General features: G+C 44.7%; 6 non-coding genes across 6 annotated transcripts; all 6 read right to left on the bottom strand.

Annotated features, from left to right (window-relative positions):
- Nucleotides 1-640: 640 nt before the first annotated feature.
- On the bottom strand, nt 641-723 carry TRNAL-CAG (transfer RNA leucine (anticodon CAG)). The gene has a single exon. It is a non-coding gene; the product is annotated as a tRNA-Leu (tRNA).
- Nucleotides 724-4,357: 3,634 nt separating this feature from the next.
- TRNAL-CAG (transfer RNA leucine (anticodon CAG)) lies at nt 4,358-4,440 on the bottom strand. The gene has a single exon. It is a non-coding gene; the product is annotated as a tRNA-Leu (tRNA).
- A 3,618-nt stretch (nt 4,441-8,058) lies between these two features.
- TRNAL-CAG (transfer RNA leucine (anticodon CAG)) lies at nt 8,059-8,141 on the bottom strand. Its single transcript has one exon. It is a non-coding gene; the product is annotated as a tRNA-Leu (tRNA).
- A 3,630-nt stretch (nt 8,142-11,771) lies between these two features.
- On the bottom strand, nt 11,772-11,854 carry TRNAL-CAG (transfer RNA leucine (anticodon CAG)). The gene has a single exon. It is a non-coding gene; the product is annotated as a tRNA-Leu (tRNA).
- Nucleotides 11,855-15,468: 3,614 nt separating this feature from the next.
- TRNAL-CAG (transfer RNA leucine (anticodon CAG)) lies at nt 15,469-15,551 on the bottom strand. The gene has a single exon. It is a non-coding gene; the product is annotated as a tRNA-Leu (tRNA).
- Nucleotides 15,552-19,193: 3,642 nt separating this feature from the next.
- TRNAL-CAG (transfer RNA leucine (anticodon CAG)) lies at nt 19,194-19,276 on the bottom strand. The gene has a single exon. It is a non-coding gene; the product is annotated as a tRNA-Leu (tRNA).
- Nucleotides 19,277-22,901: the final 3,625 nt, after the last annotated feature.

Genomic DNA, 22,901 nt, shown 5'->3' with positions numbered 1-22,901 from the left:
TTCTCGCATTTCCCCCCCAAAATCCATTTTGCGGTGTAAAATCCGCAAACGGATTTGGGCGGTTTTAATCCACGTGGATTCATCAAAAACCGCCATTGGATACAATCCACCGATGGATTTGTAGAATCCAATCCACGAATTCAGCAATCCGCCAACGGATTTCTGAATCCAAGGATTATATTCTGCAAACCAAGGTTTCTGATCACTGAAGTTAGGCAACATCGGGTTGTACTTGCATGGGTGACAACAGGAGCAGTATTAGATTAGATTAGATAGATAGATAGATAGAAAGATAGAAAGATAGAAAGATAGATAGATAGATAGATAGATAGATAGATAGATAGATAGATAGATAAATAGATACTTCATTGCTATTAAAGCTTTTCACAATGTGAGATAAATAATGAAAAGTTTTAGACCGACATATAAAATTATAAGACTTCACTTTATCTCCCCTGTACTTCAGACACCAAAAAATAGATAGTAAACTCATAGACCATGCCTGGAAAATTATATGTATAGCGCTGAATACAAAGCCAGCGCTATGTAAAAGTTTTTATTATTTAATGGCAGCTACATATATCAGTTCTGAAATGGAAATGCAATTTGAAAATAACATTGTGCAAAGAACAAAAACAGTTGTCAGAAGTGGGATTCGAACCCACGCCTCCAGAGGAGACTGCGACCTGAACGCAGCGCCTTAGACCGCTCGGCCATCCTGACATACTTTGAAAGTGTTTTTGTCGTACATGAGACTGCATGAAAAAACATCAGAGTTCAAATGTTTATTGTATTGTATGTCTTTATTTATATAGCGCCATAAATGTACATAGCGCTTCACAGTAGTAATACATGTTGTAATCATATAAATAACAAATAATATAAATAACAGGTCATGGGAATAAATGCTTCAGACATAAAAGTAACATTAAGGAAGAGGAGTCCCTGTTCCGAGGAGCTTACAATCTAATTGGTAGGTAGGGGAACATATAGAGACAGTAGGAGGGAATTCTAGTAAGTGCGTCTGCAGGGGGCCAAGCTTTATGTATCATGTGTCCAGGATTATCCAGTGCTATTCATATGCTTCTTTAAGCAAATGTGTCTTAAGGTGGGTCTTAAAGGTGGATAGAGAGGGTGCTAGTCGGGTATTGAGGGGAAGGGCATTCCAGAGGTGCGGGGCAGTCAGTGAGAAAGGTTTAAGGCGGGAGAGGGCTTTAGATACAAAGGGGGTAGAAAGAAGACATCCTTGAGAAGAACGCAAGAGTCGGGGTGGTTGATAGCGAGAAATTAGGGCTGAGATGTAAGGAGGGGCAGAAGAGTGTAAAGCTTTAAAAGTGAGGAGGAGAATTGAGTGTGAGATGTGGGATTTGATCGGAAGCCAGGAGAGGGATTTCAGAAGGGGGACGCGGAGACAGATTTAGGAAAGAGTAGAGTGATTCTGGCAGCAGCGTTTAGGATAGATTGTAGGCGAGACAGGTGAGAGGCAGGAAGGCCGGACAGCAGGAGGTTGCAGTAATCGAGACGGGAGAGAATGAGGGCCTGAGTCAGAGTTTTAGCAGTCGAGTAACAGAGGAAAGGGCGTATCTTTGTGATATTGCGGAGGAAAAAGCGACAAGTTTTAGAAACGTTTTGAATGTGAGAGGAGTATGTGAGAGAGGAATCGAGTGTGACCCATAGGCAGCGTGCTTGGGCTACTGGGTGAATGATCGTATTTCCAACAGTATTGTGGAAGGAGGTAGTAGGGCCAGGTTTGGGAGGAAGTATAAGGAGCTCTGTTTTTGCCATGTTAAGTTTCAGTCGGCGGATAGCCATCCAGGATGATATTCCAGAGAGACATTCAGAAACTTTGGTCTGTATAGCAGGTGTAAGGTCAGGGGTTGAAAGGTAAATTTGTGTGTCGTCAGCATAGAGGTGATATTTAAACCCAAAAGATGTGATTAGGTTACCTGAAGAGTGTGTAAAAAGAAAAGAGAAGGGGTCCCAGGACAGAGCCATGGGGTACCCCCACAGAGAGATCGATAGAGGAGGAGGAGGTGTTGGCAAAAGAGACACTGAAAGTACGATAGGAGTGGTAAGAGGAGATCCAGGATAGAGCTTTGTTCTGAATACCAAGAGTATGGAGAATGTGGAGAAGAGGGTGGTCCACGGTGTCAAATGTGGCAGAGAGGTTGAGTAATATGAGCAGAATGTAATGATCTCTGTCTTTGGCAGCATGGAGGTCATCGGTTATTTTAGTGAGGGCTGTTTCAGTAGAGTGAGCAGTGCGGAAGCCAGATTGTAGAGGGTCTAGAAGAGAATAGGTGTTGAGAAAGTGGAGCAATCGAGAGAATACATGACGTTCAAGGAGTTTGGAGGCAAAAGGCAGAAGGGAGACAGGTCGATAGTTAAGACAGGTAGGGTCAAGCTTGCTGTTTTTGAGTAATTGTATAACGGTTGCATGCTTGAAGGAGGATGGTTAATCAAGGAGGAGGGTTAATCAATCTCTCGAGAAGTATTTAAGGTGCTTTGTCTCTGACTCCCAGTATGACTGGGCAGAATTACTTCCCTGGGCTGAGTATGCCTTTAATTCCTCCAGGAATGAATCCACTCGTGAGACACCTTTCTTTATTAATTACGGATTTCACCCGGCTCGCTATTTCCAATATCTCCTCTGGAGTTCCAGCTGTGGATGAACACATCTCCCTCCTATAGGACTCTTGGGCTAGAATTCAATCGGCACTTAAAAAGGCCTCCTTGACTTCTAAAATCCAGACTGACCACCGTCGCCGACCTGCAACCAACTACAAACCAGGGGACAAGGTTTGGTTGTCTACTAAAAATATCCACCTCAAAACCCCTTCCCCTAAATTGGCACCTAGGTTTCTGGGGCCATTTCCTATCATGGAGAAAATAAACCCGGTGGCCTTCCTTCTTCAATTACCTCAAAGCATGAGAATTCCTAATGTTTTTCACACATCTCTTCTCAAACCATTCATTTACAGTCCTCTCTTTCCGGACCACACTCTGAGACCAGACCCAGTCCAAGCCATACTGGATTCCCGCCTCTCGAGAGGTAAGGTTCAATTCTTGGTCCATTGGAAGGGCTTTGGACCCGAAGAGAGATCATGGGTATCTCTTAAAGACATTCACACACCTGGGCTTCTCAAACGTTTCCAAAAAGTTTCCGTTCAAACCATGGGAGGATCATCCTGAGGCCGACGGAGGGGGGGTACTGTAAGGATGCGTGGATCGCGGCGCTCACAGCGCGGCCCCTCCTTACCTCCAAATGCCCCCGCTGTCGTGAGACGGCTTCCTCACCTCTCTCAACCTGCTCCCGCTGTGCGGGGGCGCCCCCCTCGTTCCCGACAGACCAGCACTGCCCCGCGGTCTCTCAGGTTTTCTGGCGCTTCTCTCTTGTCCTGGGCGCGCGCTCTCCGACTTTACAGAACGCGTGCCGGGCAAGGATAATTTATTCACTGCCTTAGATCAATTGATCTATCCTAGCACTGGGTGCAATTACCAGGGTCTTCCCCACAGTCCATTCTTTATTATACCAAGAAGCACTACATCCTTGTTATCTGTTGTATTAGCCTGCATGTGCAGTGGTAAAAGGGATCTGTGGAAGATCAATCTGCTATCTTCCTTTTTAGGTAGGTAAAGGCATATTTTTTTAAACGTTCGGCTTTGTGACAAGCGATCGGCGAATCCGGCCAAGTCCGTTTCCTGGAATTTCTCGCATTTCCCCCCCAAAATCCATTTTGCGGTGTAAAATCCGCAAACGGATTTGGGCGGTTTTAATCCACGTGGATTCATCAAAAACCGCCATTGGATACAATCCACCGATGGATTTGTAGAATCCAATCCACGAATTCAGCAATCCGCCAACGGATTTCTGAATCCAAGGATTATATTCTGCAAACCAAGGTTTCTGATCACTGAAGTTAGGCAACATCGGGTTGTACTTGCATGGGTGACAACAGGAGCAGTATTAGATTAGATTAGATAGATAGATAGATAGAAAGATAGAAAGATAGATAGATAGATAGATAGATAGATAGATAGATAGATAGATAGATAGATAGATAGATAGATAAATAGATACTTCATTGCTATTAAAGCTTTTCACAATGTGAGATAAATAATGAAAAGTTTTAGACCGACATATAAAATTATAAGACTTCACTTTATCTCCCCTGTACTTCAGACACCAAAAAATAGATAGTAAACTCATAGACCATGCCTGGAAAATTATATGTATAGCGCTGAATACAAAGCCAGCGCTATGTAAAAGTTTTTATTATTTAATGGCAGCTACATATATCAGTTCTGAAATGGAAATGCAATTTGAAAATAACATTGTGCAAAGAACAAAAACAGTTGTCAGAAGTGGGATTCGAACCCACGCCTCCAGAGGAGACTGCGACCTGAACGCAGCGCCTTAGACCGCTCGGCCATCCTGACATACTTTGAAAGTGTTTTTGTCGTACATGAGACTGCATGAAAAAACATCAGAGTTCAAATGTTTATTGTATTGTATGTCTTTATTTATATAGCGCCATAAATGTACATAGCGCTTCACAGTAGTAATACATGTTGTAATCATATAAATAACAAATAATATAAATAACAGGTCATGGGAATAAATGCTTCAGACATAAAAGTAACATTAAGGAAGAGGAGTCCCTGTTCCGAGGAGCTTACAATCTAATTGGTAGGTAGGGGAACATATAGAGACAGTAGGAGGGAATTCTAGTAAGTGCGTCTGCAGGGGGCCAAGCTTTATGTATCATGTGTCCAGGATTATCCAGTGCTATTCATATGCTTCTTTAAGCAAATGTGTCTTAAGGTGGGTCTTAAAGGTGGATAGAGAGGGTGCTAGTCGGGTATTGAGGGGAAGGGCATTCCAGAGGTGCGGGGCAGTCAGTGAGAAAGGTTTAAGGCGGGAGAGGGCTTTAGATACAAAGGGGGTAGAAAGAAGACATCCTTGAGAAGAACGCAAGAGTCGGGGTGGTTGATAGCGAGAAATTAGGGCTGAGATGTAAGGAGGGGCAGAAGAGTGTAAAGCTTTAAAAGTGAGGAGGAGAATTGAGTGTGAGATGCGGGATTTGATCGGAAGCCAGGAGAGGGATTTCAGAAGGGGGACGCGGAGACAGATTTAGGAAAGAGTAGAGTGATTCTGGCAGCAGCGTTTAGGATAGATTGTAGGCGAGACAGGTGAGAGGCAGGAAGGCCGGACAGCAGGAGGTTGCAGTAATCGAGACGGGAGAGAATGAGGGCCTGAGTCAGAGTTTTAGCAGTCGAGTAACAGAGGAAAGGGCGTATCTTTGTGATATTGCGGAGGAAAAAGCGACAAGTTTTAGAAACGTTTTGAATGTGAGAGGAGTATGTGAGAGAGGAATCGAGTGTGACCCATAGGCAGCGTGCTTGGGCTACTGGGTGAATGATCGTATTTCCAACAGTATTGTGGAAGGAGGTAGTAGGGCCAGGTTTGGGAGGAAGTATAAGGAGCTCTGTTTTTGCCATGTTAAGTTTCAGTCGGCGGATAGCCATCCAGGATGATATTCCAGAGAGACATTCAGAAACTTTGGTCTGTATAGCAGGTGTAAGGTCAGGGGTTGAAAGGTAAATTTGTGTGTCGTCAGCATAGAGGTGATATTTAAACCCAAAAGATGTGATTAGGTTACCTGAAGAGTGTGTAAAAAGAAAAGAGAAGGGGTCCCAGGACAGAGCCATGGGGTACCCCCACAGAGAGATCGATAGAGGAGGAGGAGGTGTTGGCAAAAGAGACACTGAAAGTACGATAGGAGTGGTAAGAGGAGATCCAGGATAGAGCTTTGTTCTGAATACCAAGAGTATGGAGAATGTGGAGAAGAGGGTGGTCCACGGTGTCAAATGTGGCAGAGAGGTTGAGTAATATGAGCAGAATGTAATGATCTCTGTCTTTGGCAGCATGGAGGTCATCGGTTATTTTAGTGAGGGCTGTTTCAGTAGAGTGAGCAGTGCGGAAGCCAGATTGTAGAGGGTCTAGAAGAGAATAGGTGTTGAGAAAGTGGAGCAATCGAGAGAATACATGACGTTCAAGGAGTTTGGAGGCAAAAGGCAGAAGGGAGACAGGTCGATAGTTAAGACAGGTAGGGTCAAGCTTGCTGTTTTTGAGTAATTGTATAACGGTTGCATGCTTGAAGGAGGATGGTTAATCAAGGAGGAGGGTTAATCAATCTCTCGAGAAGTATTTAAGGTGCTTTGTCTCTGACTCCCAGTATGACTGGGCAGAATTACTTCCCTGGGCTGAGTATGCCTTTAATTCCTCCAGGAATGAATCCACTCGTGAGACACCTTTCTTTATTAATTACGGATTTCACCCGGCTCGCTATTTCCAATATCTCCTCTGGAGTTCCAGCTGTGGATGAACACATCTCCCTCCTATAGGACTCTTGGGCTAGAATTCAATCGGCACTTAAAAAGGCCTCCTTGACTTCTAAAATCCAGACTGACCACCGTCGCCGACCTGCAACCAACTACAAACCAGGGGACAAGGTTTGGTTGTCTACTAAAAATATCCACCTCAAAACCCCTTCCCCTAAATTGGCACCTAGGTTTCTGGGGCCATTTCCTATCATGGAGCAAATAAACCCGGTGGCCTTCCTTCTTCAATTACCTCAAAGCATGAGAATTCCTAATGTTTTTCACACATCTCTTCTCAAACCATTCATTTACAGTCCTCTCTTTCCGGACCACACTCTGAGACCAGACCCAGTCCAAGCCATACTGGATTCCCGCCTCTCGAGAGGTAAGGTTCAATTCTTGGTCCATTGGAAGGGCTTTGGACCCGAAGAGAGATCATGGGTATCTCTTAAAGACATTCACACACCTGGGCTTCTCAAACGTTTCCAAAAAGTTTCCGTTCAAACCATGGGAGGATCATCCTGAGGCCGACGGAGGGGGGGTACTGTAAGGATGCGTGGATCGCGGCGCTCACAGTGCGGCCCCTCCTTACCTCCAAATGCCCCCGCTGTCGTGAGACGGCTTCCTCACCTCTCTCAACCTGCTCCCGCTGTGCGGGGGCGCCCCCCTCGTTCCCGACAGACCAGCACTGCCCCGCGGTCTCTCAGGTTTTCTGGCGCTTCTCTCTGGTCCTGGGCGCGCACTCTCCGACTTTACAGAACGCGTGCCGGGCAAGGATAATTTATTCACTGCCTTAGATCAATTGATCTATCCTAGCACTGGGTGCAATTACCAGGGTCTTCCCCACAGTCCATTCTTTATTATACCAAGAAGCACTACATCCTTGTTATCTGTTGTATTAGCCTGCATGTGCAGTGGTAAAAGGGATCTGTGGAAGATCAATCTGCTATCTTCCTTTTTAGGTAGGTAAAGGCATATTTTTTTAAACGTTCGGCTTTGTGACAAGCGATCGGCGAATCCGGCCAAGTCCGTTTCCTGGAATTTCTCGCATTTCCCCCCCAAAATCCATTTTGCGGTGTAAAATCCGCAAACGGATTTGGGCGGTTTTAATCCACGTGGATTCATCAAAAACCGCCATTGGATACAATCCACCGATGGATTTGTAGAATCCAATCCACGAATTCAGCAATCCGCCAACGGATTTCTGAATCCAAGGATTATATTCTGCAAACCAAGGTTTCTGATCACTGAAGTTAGGCAACATCGGGTTGTACTTGCATGGGTGACAACAGGAGCAGTATTAGATTAGATTAGATAGATAGATAGATAGAAAGATAGAAAGATAGAAAGATAGATAGATAGATAGATAGATAGATAGATAGATAGATAAATAGATACTTCATTGCTATTAAAGCTTTTCACAATGTGAGATAAATAATGAAAAGTTTTAGACCGACATATAAAATTATAAGACTTCACTTTATCTCCCCTGTACTTCAGACACCAAAAAATAGATAGTAAACTCATAGACCATGCCTGGAAAATTATATGTATAGCGCTGAATACAAAGCCAGCGCTATGTAAAAGTTTTTATTATTTAATGGCAGCTACATATATCAGTTCTGAAATGGAAATGCAATTTGAAAATAACATTGTGCAAAGAACAAAAACAGTTGTCAGAAGTGGGATTCGAACCCACGCCTCCAGAGGAGACTGCGACCTGAACGCAGCGCCTTAGACCGCTCGGCCATCCTGACATACTTTGAAAGTGTTTTTGTCGTACATGAGACTGCATGATAAAACATCAGAGTTCAAATGTTTATTGTATTGTATGTCTTTATTTATATAGCGCCATAAATGTACATAGCGCTTCACAGTAGTAATACATGTTGTAATCATATAAATAACAAATAATATAAATAACAGGTCATGGGAATAAATGCTTCAGACATAAAAGTAACATTAAGGAAGAGGAGTCCCTGTTCCGAGGAGCTTACAATCTAATTGGTAGGTAGGGGAACATATAGAGACAGTAGGAGGGAATTCTAGTAAGTGCGTCTGCAGGGGGCCAAGCTTTATGTATCATGTGTCCAGGATTATCCAGTGCTATTCATATGCTTCTTTAAGCAAATGTGTCTTAAGGTGGGTCTTAAAGGTGGATAGAGAGGGTGCTAGTCGGGTATTGAGGGGAAGGGCATTCCAGAGGTGCGGGGCAGTCAGTGAGAAAGGTTTAAGGCGGGAGAGGGCTTTAGATACAAAGGGGGTAGAAAGAAGACATCCTTGAGAAGAACGCAAGAGTCGGGGTGGTTGATAGCGAGAAATTAGGGCTGAGATGTAAGGAGGGGCAGAAGAGTGTAAAGCTTTAAAAGTGAGGAGGAGAATTGAGTGTGAGATGCGGGATTTGATCGGAAGCCAGGAGAGGGATTTCAGAAGGGGGACGCGGAGACAGATTTAGGAAAGAGTAGAGTGATTCTGGCAGCAGCGTTTAGGATAGATTGTAGGCGAGACAGGTGAGAGGCAGGAAGGCCGGACAGCAGGAGGTTGCAGTAATCGAGACGGGAGAGAATGAGGGCCTGAGTCAGAGTTTTAGCAGTCGAGTAACAGAGGAAAGGGCGTATCTTTGTGATATTGCGGAGGAAAAAGCGACAAGTTTTAGAAACGTTTTGAATGTGAGAGGAGTATGTGAGAGAGGAATCGAGTGTGACCCATAGGCAGCGTGCTTGGGCTACTGGGTGAATGATTGTATTTCCAACAGTATTGTGGAAGGAGGTAGTAGGGCCAGGTTTGGGAGGAAGTATAAGGAGCTCTGTTTTTGCCATGTTAAGTTTCAGTCGGCGGATAGCCAACCAGGATGATATTCCAGAGAGACATTCAGAAACTTTGGTCTGTATAGCAGGTGTAAGGTCAGGGGTTGAAAGGTAAATTTGTGTGTCGTCAGCATAGAGGTGATATTTAAACCCAAAAGATGTGATTAGGTTACCTGAAGAGTGTGTAAAAAGAAAAGAGAAGGGGTCCCAGGACAGAGCCATGGGGTACCCCCACAGAGAGATCGATAGAGGAGGAGGAGGTGTTGGCAAAAGAGACACTGAAAGTACGATAGGAGTGGTAAGAGGAGATCCAGGATAGAGCTTTGTTCTGAATACCAAGAGTATGGAGAATGTGGAGAAGAGGGTGGTCCACGGTGTCAAATGTGGCAGAGAGGTTGAGTAATATGAGCAGAATGTAATGATCTCTGTCTTTGGCAGCATGGAGGTCATCGGTTATTTTAGTGAGGGCTGTTTCAGTAGAGTGAGCAGTGCGGAAGCCAGATTGTAGAGGGTCTAGAAGAGAATAGGTGTTGAGAAAGTGGAGCAATCGAGAGAATACATGACGTTCAAGGAGTTTGGAGGCAAAAGGCAGAAGGGAGACAGGTCGATAGTTAAGACAGGTAGGGTCAAGCTTGCTGTTTTTGAGTAATTGTATAACGGTTGCATGCTTGAAGGAGGATGGTTAATCAAGGAGGAGGGTTAATCAATCTCTCGAGAAGTATTTAAGGTGCTTTGTCTCTGACTCCCAGTATGACTGGGCAGAATTACTTCCCTGGGCTGAGTATGCCTTTAATTCCTCCAGGAATGAATCCACTCGTGAGACACCTTTCTTTATTAATTACGGATTTCACCCGGCTCGCTATTTCCAATATCTCCTCTGGAGTTCCAGCTGTGGATGAACACATCTCCCTCCTATAGGACTCTTGGGCTAGAATTCAATCGGCACTTAAAAAGGCCTCCTTGACTTCTAAAATCCAGACTGACCACCGTCGCCGACCTGCAACCAACTACAAACCAGGGGACAAGGTTTGGTTGTCTACTAAAAATATCCACCTCAAAACCCCTTCCCCTAAATTGGCACCTAGGTTTCTGGGGCCATTTCCTATCATGGAGCAAATAAACCCGGTGGCCTTCCTTCTTCAATTACCTCAAAGCATGAGAATTCCTAATGTTTTTCACACATCTCTTCTCAAACCATTCATTTACAGTCCTCTCTTTCCGGACCACACTCTGAGACCAGACCCAGTCCAAGCCATACTGGATTCCCGCCTCTCGAGAGGTAAGGTTCAATTCTTGGTCCATTGGAAGGGCTTTGGACCCGAAGAGAGATCATGGGTATCTCTTAAAGACATTCACACACCTGGGCTTCTCAAACGTTTCCAAAAAGTTTCCGTTCAAACCATGGGAGGATCATCCTGAGGCCGACGGAGGGGGGGTACTGTAAGGATGCGTGGATCGCGGCGCTCACAGCGCGGCCCCTCCTTACCTCCAAATGCCCCCGCTGTCGTGAGACGGCTTCCTCACCTCTCTCAACCTGCTCCCGCTGTGCGGGGGCGCCCCCCTCGTTCCCGACAGACCAGCACTGCCCCGCGGTCTCTCAGGTTTTCTGGCGCTTCTCTCTGGTCCTGGGCGCGCACTCTCCGACTTTACAGAACGCGTGCCGGGCAAGGATAATTTATTCACTGCCTTAGATCAATTGATCTATCCTAGCACTGGGTGCAATTACCAGGGTCTTCCCCACAGTCCATTCTTTATTATACCAAGAAGCACTACATCCTTGTTATCTGTTGTATTAGCCTGCATGTGCAGTGGTAAAAGGGATCTGTGGAAGATCAATCTGCTATCTTCCTTTTTAGGTAGGTAAAGGCATATTTTTTTAAACGTTCGGCTTTGTGACAAGCGATCGGCGAATCCGGCCAAGTCCGTTTCCTGGAATTTCTCGCATTTCCCCCCCAAAATCCATTTTGCGGTGTAAAATCCGCAAACGGATTTGGGCGGTTTTAATCCACGTGGATTCATCAAAAACCGCCATTGGATACAATCCACCGATGGATTTGTAGAATCCAATCCACGAATTCAGCAATCCGCCAACGGATTTCTGAATCCAAGGATTATATTCTGCAAACCAAGGTTTCTGATCACTGAAGTTAGGCAACATCGGGTTGTACTTGCATGGGTGACAACAGGAGCAGTATTAGATTAGATTAGATAGATAGATAGATAGAAAGATAGAAAGATAGAAAGATAGAAAGATAGATAGATAGATAGATAGATAGATAGATAGATAGATAGATAAATAGATACTTCATTGCTATTAAAGCTTTTCACAATGTGAGATAAATAATGAAAAGTTTTAGACCGACATATAAAATTATAAGACTTCACTTTATCTCCCCTGTACTTCAGACACCAAAAAATAGATAGTAAACTCATAGACCATGCCTGGAAAATTATATGTATAGCGCTGAATACAAAGCCAGCGCTATGTAAAAGTTTTTATTATTTAATGGCAGCTACATATATCAGTTCTGAAATGGAAATGCAATTTGAAAATAACATTGTGCAAAGAACAAAAACAGTTGTCAGAAGTGGGATTCGAACCCACGCCTCCAGAGGAGACTGCGACCTGAACGCAGCGCCTTAGACCGCTCGGCCATCCTGACATACTTTGAAAGTGGTTTTGTCGTACATGAGACTGCATGATAAAACATCAGAGTTCAAATGTTTATTGTATTGTATGTCTTTATTTATATAGCGCCATAAATGTACATAGCGCTTCACAGTAGTAATACATGTTGTAATCATATAAATAACAAATAATATAAATAACAGGTCATGGGAATAAATGCTTCAGACATAAAAGTAACATTAAGGAAGAGGAGTCCCTGTTCCGAGGAGCTTACAATCTAATTGGTAGGTAGGGGAACATATAGAGACAGTAGGAGGGAATTCTAGTAAGTGCGTCTGCAGGGGGCCAAGCTTTATGTATCATGTGTCCAGGATTATCCAGTGCTATTCATATGCTTCTTTAAGCAAATGTGTCTTAAGGTGGGTCTTAAAGGTGGATAGAGAGGGTGCTAGTCGGGTATTGAGGGGAAGGGCATTCCAGAGGTGCGGGGCAGTCAGTGAGAAAGGTTTAAGGCGGGAGAGGGCTTTAGATACAAAGGGGGTAGAAAGAAGACATCCTTGAGAAGAACGCAAGAGTCGGGGTGGTTGATAGCGAGAAATTAGGGCTGAGATGTAAGGAGGGGCAGAAGAGTGTAAAGCTTTAAAAGTGAGGAGGAGAATTGAGTGTGAGATGCGGGATTTGATCGGAAGCCAGGAGAGGGATTTCAGAAGGGGGACGCGGAGACAGATTTAGGAAAGAGTAGAGTGATTCTGGCAGCAGCGTTTAGGATAGATTGTAGGCGAGACAGGTGAGAGGCAGGAAGGCCGGACAGCAGGAGGTTGCAGTAATCGAGACGGGAGAGAATGAGGGCCTGAGTCAGAGTTTTAGCAGTCGAGTAACAGAGGAAAGGGCGTATCTTTGTGATATTGCGGAGGAAAAAGTGACAAGTTTTAGAAACGTTTTGAATGTGAGAGGAGTATGTGAGAGAGGAATCGAGTGTGACCCATAGGCAGCGTGCTTGGGCTACTGGGTGAATGATCGTATTTCCAACAGTATTGTGGAAGGAGGTAGTAGGGCCAGGTTTGGGAGGAAGTATAAGGAGCTCTGTTTTTGCCATGTTAAGTTTCAGTCGGCGGATAGCCATCCAGGATGATATTCCAGAGAGACATTCAGAAACTTTGGTCTGTATAGCAGGTGTAAGGTCAGGGGTTGAAAGGTAAATTTGTGTGTCGTCAGCATAGAGGTGATATTTAAACCCAAAAGATGTGATTAGGTTACCTGAAGAGTGTGTAAAAAGAAAAGAGAAGGGGTCCCAGGACAGAGCCATGGGGTACCCCCACAGAGAGATCGATAGAGGAGGAGGAGGTGTTGGCAAAAGAGACACTGAAAGTACGATAGGAGTGGTAAGAGGAGATCCAGGATAGAGCTTTGTTCTGAATACCAAGAGTATGGAGAATGTGGAGAAGAGGGTGGTCCACGGTGTCAAATGTGGCAGAGAGGTTGAGTAATATGAGCAGAATGTAATGATCTCTGTCTTTGGCAGCATGGAGGTCATCGGTTATTTTAGTGAGGGCTGTTTCAGTAGAGTGAGCAGTGCGGAAGCCAGATTGTAGAGGGTCTAGAAGAGAATAGGTGTTGAGAAAGTGGAGCAATCGAGAGAATACATGACGTTCAAGGAGTTTGGAGGCAAAAGGCAGAAGGGAGACAGGTCGATAGTTAAGACAGGTAGGGTCAAGCTTGCTGTTTTTGAGTAATTGTATAACGGTTGCATGCTTGAAGGAGGATGGTTAATCAAGGAGGAGGGTTAATCAATCTCTCGAGAAGTATTTAAGGTGCTTTGTCTCTGACTCCCAGTATGACTGGGCAGAATTACTTCCCTGGGCTGAGTATGCCTTTAATTCCTCCAGGAATGAATCCACTCGTGAGACACCTTTCTTTATTAATTACGGATTTCACCCGGCTCGCTATTTCTAATATCTCCTCTGGAGTTCCAGCTGTGGATGAACACATCTCCCTCCTATAGGACTCTTGGGCTAGAATTCAATCGGCACTTAAAAAGGCCTCCTTGACTTCTAAAATCCAGACTGACCACCGTCGCCGACCTGCAACCAACTACAAACCAGGGGACAAGGTTTGGTTGTCTACTAAAAATATCCACCTCAAAACCCCTTCCCCTAAATTGGCACCTAGGTTTCTGGGGCCATTTCCTATCATGGAGAAAATAAACCCGGTGGCCTTCCTTCTTCAATTACCTCAAAGCATGAGAATTCCTAATGTTTTTCACACATCTCTTCTCAAACCATTCATTTACAGTCCTCTCTTTCCGGACCACACTCTGAGACCAGACCCAGTCCAAGCCATACTGGATTCCCGCCTCTCGAGAGGTAAGGTTCAATTCTTGGTCCATTGGAAGGGCTTTGGACCCGAAGAGAGATCATGGGTATCTCTTAAAGACATTCACACACCTGGGCTTCTCAAACGTTTCCAAAAAGTTTCCGTTCAAACCATGGGAGGATCATCCTGAGGCCGACGGAGGGGGGGTACTGTAAGGATGCGTGGATCGCGGCGCTCACAGCGCGGCCCCTCCTTACCTCCAAATGCCCCCGCTGTCGTGAGACGGCTTCCTCACCTCTCTCAACCTGCTCCCGCTGTGCGGGGGCGCCCCCCTCGTTCCCGACAGACCAGCACTGCCCCGCGGTCTCTCAGGTTTTCTGGCGCTTCTCTCTGGTCCTGGGCGCGCACTCTCCGACTTTACAGAACGCGTGCCGGGCAAGGATAATTTATTCACTGCCTTAGATCAATTGATCTATCCTAGCACTGGGTGCAATTACCAGGGTCTTCCCCACAGTCCATTCTTTATTATACCAAGAAGCACTACATCCTTGTTATCTGTTGTATTAGCCTGCATGTGCAGTGGTAAAAGGGATCTGTGGAAGATCAATCTGCTATCTTCCTTTTTAGGTAGGTAAAGGCATATTTTTTTAAACGTTCGGCTTTGTGACAAGCGATTGGCGAATCCGGCCAAGTCCGTTTCCTGGAATTTCTCGCATTTCCCCCCCAAAATCCATTTTGCGGTGTAAAATCCGCAAACGGATTTGGGCGGTTTTAATCCACGTGGATTCATCAAAAACCGCCATTGGATACAATCCACCGATGGATTTGTAGAATCCAATCCACGAATTCAGCAATCCGCCAACGGATTTCTGAATCCAAGGATTATATTCTGCAAACCAAGGTTTCTGATCACTGAAGTTAGGCAACATCGGGTTGTACTTGCATGGGTGACAACAGGAGCAGTATTAGATTAGATTAGATAGATAGATAGATAGAAAGATAGAAAGATAGATAGATAGATAGATAGATAGATAGATAGATAGATAGATAAATAGATACTTCATTGCTATTAAAGCTTTTCACAATGTGAGATAAATAATGAAAAGTTTTAGACCGACATATAAAATTATAAGACTTCACTTTATCTCCCCTGTACTTCAGACACCAAAAAATAGATAGTAAACTCATAGACCATGCCTGGAAAATTATATGTATAGCGCTGAATACAAAGCCAGCGCTATGTAAAAGTTTTTATTATTTAATGGCAGCTACATATATCAGTTCTGAAATGGAAATGCAATTTGAAAATAACATTGTGCAAAGAACAAAAACAGTTGTCAGAAGTGGGATTCGAACCCACGCCTCCAGAGGAGACTGCGACCTGAACGCAGCGCCTTAGACCGCTCGGCCATCCTGACATACTTTGAAAGTGTTTTTGTCGTACATGAGACTGCATGAAAAAACATCAGAGTTCAAATGTTTATTGTATTGTATGTCTTTATTTATATAGCGCCATAAATGTACATAGCGCTTCACAGTAGTAATACATGTTGTAATCATATAAATAACAAATAATATAAATAACAGGTCATGGGAATAAATGCTTCAGACATAAAAGTAACATTAAGGAAGAGGAGTCCCTGTTCCGAGGAGCTTACAATCTAATTGGTAGGTAGGGGAACATATAGAGACAGTAGGAGGGAATTCTAGTAAGTGCGTCTGCAGGGGGCCAAGCTTTATGTATCATGTGTCCAGGATTATCCAGTGCTATTCATATGCTTCTTTAAGCAAATGTGTCTTAAGGTGGGTCTTAAAGGTGGATAGAGAGGGTGCTAGTCGGGTATTGAGGGGAAGGGCATTCCAGAGGTGCGGGGCAGTCAGTGAGAAAGGTTTAAGGCGGGAGAGGGCTTTAGATACAAAGGGGGTAGAAAGAAGACATCCTTGAGAAGAACGCAAGAGTCGGGGTGGTTGATAGCGAGAAATTAGGGCTGAGATGTAAGGAGGGGCAGAAGAGTGTAAAGCTTTAAAAGTGAGGAGGAGAATTGAGTGTGAGATGCGGGATTTGATCGGAAGCCAGGAGAGGGATTTCAGAAGGGGGACGCGGAGACAGATTTAGGAAAGAGTAGAGTGATTCTGGCAGCAGCGTTTAGGATAGATTGTAGGCGAGACAGGTGAGAGGCAGGAAGGCTGGACAGCAGGAGGTTGCAGTAATCGAGACGGGAGAGAATGAGGGCCTGAGTCAGAGTTTTAGCAGTCGAGTAACAGAGGAAAGGGCGTATCTTTGTGATATTGCGGAGGAAAAAGCGACAAGTTTTAGAAACGTTTTGAATGTGAGAGGAGTATGTGAGAGAGGAATCGAGTGTGACCCATAGGCAGCGTGCTTGGGCTACTGGGTGAATGATCGTATTTCCAACAGTATTGTGGAAGGAGGTAGTAGGGCCAGGTTTGGGAGGAAGTATAAGGAGCTCTGTTTTTGCCATGTTAAGTTTCAGTCGGCGGATAGCCATCCAGGATGATATTCCAGAGAGACATTCAGAAACTTTGGTCTGTATAGCAGGTGTAAGGTCAGGGGTTGAAAGGTAAATTTGTGTGTCGTCAGCATAGAGGTGATATTTAAACCCAAAAGATGTGATTAGGTTACCTGAAGAGTGTGTAAAAAGAAAAGAGAAGGGGTCCCAGGACAGAGCCATGGGGTACCCCCACAGAGAGATCGATAGAGGAGGAGGAGGTGTTGGCAAAAGAGACACTGAAAGTACGATAGGAGTGGTAAGAGGAGATCCAGGATAGAGCTTTGTTCTGAATACCAAGAGTATGGAGAATGTGGAGAAGAGGGTGGTCCACGGTGTCAAATGTGGCAGAGAGGTTGAGTAATATGAGCAGAATGTAATGATCTCTGTCTTTGGCAGCATGGAGGTCATCGGTTATTTTAGTGAGGGCTGTTTCAGTAGAGTGAGCAGTGCGGAAGCCAGATTGTAGAGGGTCTAGAAGAGAATAGGTGTTGAGAAAGTGGAGCAATCGAGAGAATACATGACGTTCAAGGAGTTTGGAGGCAAAAGGCAGAAGGGAGACAGGTCGATAGTTAAGACAGGTAGGGTCAAGCTTGCTGTTTTTGAGTAATTGTATAACGGTCGCATGCTTGAAGGAGGATGGTTAATCAAGGAGGAGGGTTAATCAATCTCTCGAGAAGTATTTAAGGTGCTTTGTCTCTGACTCCCAGTATGACTGGGCAGAATTACTTCCCTGGGCTGAGTATGCCTTTAATTCCTCCAGGAATGAATCCACTCGTGAGACACCTTTCTTTATTAATTACGGATTTTACCCGGCTCGCTATTTCCAATATCTCCTCTGGAGTTCCAGCTGTGGATGAACACATCTCCCTCCTATAGGACTCTTGGGCTAGAATTCAATCGGCACTTAAAAAGGCCTCCTTGACTTCTAAAATCCAGACTGACCACCGTCGCCGACCTGCAACCAACTACAAACCAGGGGACAAGGTTTGGTTGTCTACTAAAAATATCCACCTCAAAACCCCTTCCCCTAAATTGGCACCTAGGTTTCTGGGGCCATTTCCTATCATGGAGCAAATAAACCCGGTGGCCTTCCTTCTTCAATTACCTCAAAGCATGAGAATTCCTAATGTTTTTCACACATCTCTTCTCAAACCATTCATTTACAGTCCTCTCTTTCCGGACCACACTCTGAGACCAGACCCAGTCCAAGCCATACTGGATTCCCGCCTCTCGAGAGGTAAGGTTCAATTCTTGGTCCATTGGAAGGGCTTTGGACCCGAAGAGAGATCATGGGTATCTCTTAAAGACATTCACACACCTGGGCTTCTCAAACGTTTCCAAAAAGTTTCCGTTCAAACCATGGGAGGATCATCCTGAGGCCGACGGAGGGGGGGTACTGTAAGGATGCGTGGATCGCGGCGCTCACAGCGCGGCCCCTCCTTACCTCCAAATGCCCCCGCTGTCGTGAGACGGCTTCCTCACCTCTCTCAACCTGCTCCCGCTGTGCGGGGGCGCCCCCCTCGTTCCCGACAGACCAGCACTGCCCCGCGGTCTCTCAGGTTTTCTGGCGCTTCTCTCTGGTCCTGGGCGCGCACTCTCCGACTTTACAGAACGCGTGCCGGGCAAGGATAATTTATTCACTGCCTTAGATCAATTGATCTATCCTAGCACTGGGTGCAATTACCAGGGTCTTCCCCACAGTCCATTCTTTATTATACCAAGAAGCACTACATCCTTGTTATCTGTTGTATTAGCCTGCATGTGCAGTGGTAAAAGGGATCTGTGGAAGATCAATCTGCTATCTTCCTTTTTAGGTAGGTAAAGGCATATTTTTTTAAACGTTCGGCTTTGTGACAAGCGATCGGCGAATCCGGCCAAGTCCGTTTCCTGGAATTTCTCGCATTTCCCCCCCAAAATCCATTTTGCGGTGTAAAATCCGCAAACGGATTTGGGCGGTTTTAATCCACGTGGATTCATCAAAAACCGCCATTGGATACAATCCACCGATGGATTTGTAGAATCCAATCCACGAATTCAGCAATCCGCCAACGGATTTCTGAATCCAAGGATTATATTCTGCAAACCAAGGTTTCTGATCACTGAAGTTAGGCAACATCGGGTTGTACTTGCATGGGTGACAACAGGAGCAGTATTAGATTAGATTAGATAGATAGATAGATAGAAAGATAGAAAGATAGATAGATAGATAGATAGATAGATAGATAGATAGATAGATAGATAGATAGATAGATAGATAGATAGATAAATAGATACTTCATTGCTATTAAAGCTTTTCACAATGTGAGATAAATAATGAAAAGTTTTAGACCGACATATAAAATTATAAGACTTCACTTTATCTCCCCTGTACTTCAGACACCAAAAAATAGATAGTAAACTCATAGACCATGCCTGGAAAATTATATGTATAGCGCTGAATACAAAGCCAGCGCTATGTAAAAGTTTTTATTATTTAATGGCAGCTACATATATCAGTTCTGAAATGGAAATGCAATTTGAAAATAACATTGTGCAAAGAACAAAAACAGTTGTCAGAAGTGGGATTCGAACCCACGCCTCCAGAGGAGACTGCGACCTGAACGCAGCGCCTTAGACCGCTCGGCCATCCTGACATACTTTGAAAGTGTTTTTGTCGTACATGAGACTGCATGAAAAAACATCAGAGTTCAAATGTTTATTGTATTGTATGTCTTTATTTATATAGCGCCATAAATGTACATAGCGCTTCACAGTAGTAATACATGTTGTAATCATATAAATAACAAATAATATAAATAACAGGTCATGGGAATAAATGCTTCAGACATAAAAGTAACATTAAGGAAGAGGAGTCCCTGTTCCGAGGAGCTTACAATCTAATTGGTAGGTAGGGGAACATATAGAGACAGTAGGAGGGAATTCTAGTAAGTGCGTCTGCAGGGGGCCAAGCTTTATGTATCATGTGTCCAGGATTATCCAGTGCTATTCATATGCTTCTTTAAGCAAATGTGTCTTAAGGTGGGTCTTAAAGGTGGATAGAGAGGGTGCTAGTCGGGTATTGAGGGGAAGGGCATTCCAGAGGTGCGGGGCAGTCAGTGAGAAAGGTTTAAGGCGGGAGAGGGCTTTAGATACAAAGGGGGTAGAAAGAAGACATCCTTGAGAAGAACGCAAGAGTCGGGGTGGTTGATAGCGAGAAATTAGGGCTGAGATGTAAGGAGGGGCAGAAGAGTGTAAAGCTTTAAAAGTGAGGAGGAGAATTGAGTGTGAGATGCGGGATTTGATCGGAAGCCAGGAGAGGGATTTCAGAAGGGGGACGCGGAGACAGATTTAGGAAAGAGTAGAGTGATTCTGGCAGCAGCGTTTAGGATAGATTGTAGGCGAGACAGGTGAGAGGCAGGAAGGCCGGACAGCAGGAGGTTGCAGTAATCGAGACGGGAGAGAATGAGGGCCTGAGTCAGAGTTTTAGCAGTCGAGTAACAGAGGAAAGGGCGTATCTTTGTGATATTGCGGAGGAAAAAGCGACAAGTTTTAGAAACGTTTTGAATGTGAGAGGAGTATGTGAGAGAGGAATCGAGTGTGACCCATAGGCAGCGTGCTTGGGCTACTGGGTGAATGATCGTATTTCCAACAGTATTGTGGAAGGAGGTAGTAGGGCCAGGTTTGGGAGGAAGTATAAGGAGCTCTGTTTTTGCCATGTTAAGTTTCAGTCGGCGGATAGCCATCCAGGATGATATTCCAGAGAGACATTCAGAAACTTTGGTCTGTATAGCAGGTGTAAGGTCAGGGGTTGAAAGGTAAATTTGTGTGTCGTCAGCATAGAGGTGATATTTAAACCCAAAAGATGTGATTAGGTTACCTGAAGAGTGTGTAAAAAGAAAAGAGAAGGGGTCCCAGGACAGAGCCATGGGGTACCCCCACAGAGAGATCGATAGAGGAGGAGGAGGTGTTGGCAAAAGAGACACTGAAAGTACGATAGGAGTGGTAAGAGGAGATCCAGGATAGAGCTTTGTTCTGAATACCAAGAGTATGGAGAATGTGGAGAAGAGGGTGGTCCACGGTGTCAAATGTGGCAGAGAGGTTGAGTAATATGAGCAGAATGTAATGATCTCTGTCTTTGGCAGCATGGAGGTCATCGGTTATTTTAGTGAGGGCTGTTTCAGTAGAGTGAGCAGTGCGGAAGCCAGATTGTAGAGGGTCTAGAAGAGAATAGGTGTTGAGAAAGTGGAGCAATCGAGAGAATACATGACGTTCAAGGAGTTTGGAGGCAAAAGGCAGAAGGGAGACAGGTCGATAGTTAAGACAGGTAGGGTCAAGCTTGCTGTTTTTGAGTAATTGTATAACGGTTGCATGCTTGAAGGAGGATGGTTAATCAAGGAGGAGGGTTAATCAATCTCTCGAGAAGTATTTAAGGTGCTTTGTCTCTGACTCCCAGTATGACTGGGCAGAATTACTTCCCTGGGCTGAGTATGCCTTTAATTCCTCCAGGAATGAATCCACTCGTGAGACACCTTTCTTTATTAATTACGGATTTTACCCGGCTCGCTATTTCCAATATCTCCTCTGGAGTTCCAGCTGTGGATGAACACATCTCCCTCCTATAGGACTCTTGGGCTAGAATTCAATCGGCACTTAAAAAGGCCTCCTTGACTTCTAAAATCCAGACTGACCACCGTCGCCGACCTGCAACCAACTACAAACCAGGGGACAAGGTTTGGTTGTCTACTAAAAATATCCACCTCAAAACCCCTTCCCCTAAATTGGCACCTAGGTTTCTGGGGCCATTTCCTATCATGGAGCAAATAAACCCGGTGGCCTTCCTTCTTCAATTACCTCAAAGCATGAGAATTCCTAATGTTTTTCACACATCTCTTCTCAAACCATTCATTTACAGTCCTCTCTTTCCGGACCACACTCTGAGACCAGACCCAGTCCAAGCCATACTGGATTCCCGCCTCTCGAGAGGTAAGGTTCAATTCTTGGTCCATTGGAAGGGCTTTGGACCCGAAGAGAGATCATGGGTATCTCTTAAAGACATTCACACACCTGGGCTTCTCAAACGTTTCCAAAAAGTTTCCGTTCAAACCATGGGAGGATCATCCTGAGGCCGACGGAGGGGGGGTACTGTAAGGATGCGTGGATCGCGGCGCTCACAGCGCGGCCCCTCCTTACCTCCAAATGCCCCCGCTGTCGTGAGACGGCTTCCTCACCTCTCTCAACCTGCTCCCGCTGTGCGGGGGCGCCCCCCTCGTTCCCGACAGACCAGCACTGCCCCGCGGTCTCTCAGGTTTTCTGGCGCTTCTCTCTGGTCCTGGGCGCGCACTCTCCGACTTTACAGAACGCGTGCCGGGCAAGGATAATTTATTCACTGCCTTAGATCAATTGATCTATCCTAGCACTGGGTGCAATTACCAGGGTCTTCCCCACAGTCCATTCTTTATTATACCAAGAAGCACTACATCCTTGTTATCTGTTGTATTAGCCTGCATGTGCAGTGGTAAAAGGGATCTGTGGAAGATCAATCTGCTATCTTCCTTTTTAGGTAGGTAAAGGCATATTTTTTTAAACGTTCGGCTTTGTGACAAGCGATCGGCGAATCCGGCCAAGTCCGTTTCCTGGAATTTCTCGCATTTCCCCCCCAAAATCCATTTTGCGGTGTAAAATCCGCAAACGGATTTGGGCGGTTTTAATCCACGTGGATTCATCAAAAACCGCCATTGGATACAATCCACCGATGGATTTGTAGAATCCAATCCACGAATTCAGCAATCCGCCAACGGATTTCTGAATCCAAGGATTATATTCTGCAAACCAAGGTTTCTGATCACTGAAGTTAGGCAACATCGGGTTGTACTTGCATGGGTGACAACAGGAGCAGTATTAGATTAGATTAGATAGATAGATAGATAGAAAGATAGAAAGATAGATAGATAGATAGATAGATAGATAGATAGATAGATAGATAGATAGATAGATAAATAGATACTTCATTGCTATTAAAGCTTTTCACAATGTGAGATAAATAATGAAAAGTTTTAGACCGACATATAAAATTATAAGACTTCACTTTATCTCCCCTGTACTTCAGACACCAAAAAATAGATAGTAAACTCATAGACCATGCCTGGAAAATTATATGTATAGCGCTGAATACAAAGCCAGCGCTATGTAAAAGTTTTTATTATTTAATGGCAGCTACATATATCAGTTCTGAAATGGAAATGCAATTTGAAAATAACATTGTGCAAAGAACAAAAACAG

Source organism: Ascaphus truei, unplaced genomic scaffold, assembly GCF_040206685.1.
Source record: "Ascaphus truei isolate aAscTru1 unplaced genomic scaffold, aAscTru1.hap1 HAP1_SCAFFOLD_802, whole genome shotgun sequence".
In the NCBI taxonomy this organism is placed as follows: Eukaryota; Metazoa; Chordata; class Amphibia; order Anura; family Ascaphidae; genus Ascaphus; species Ascaphus truei.
Note: the sequence above shows the minus strand (reverse complement) of the source record. Positions and strands in the feature narration are given on the sequence as shown.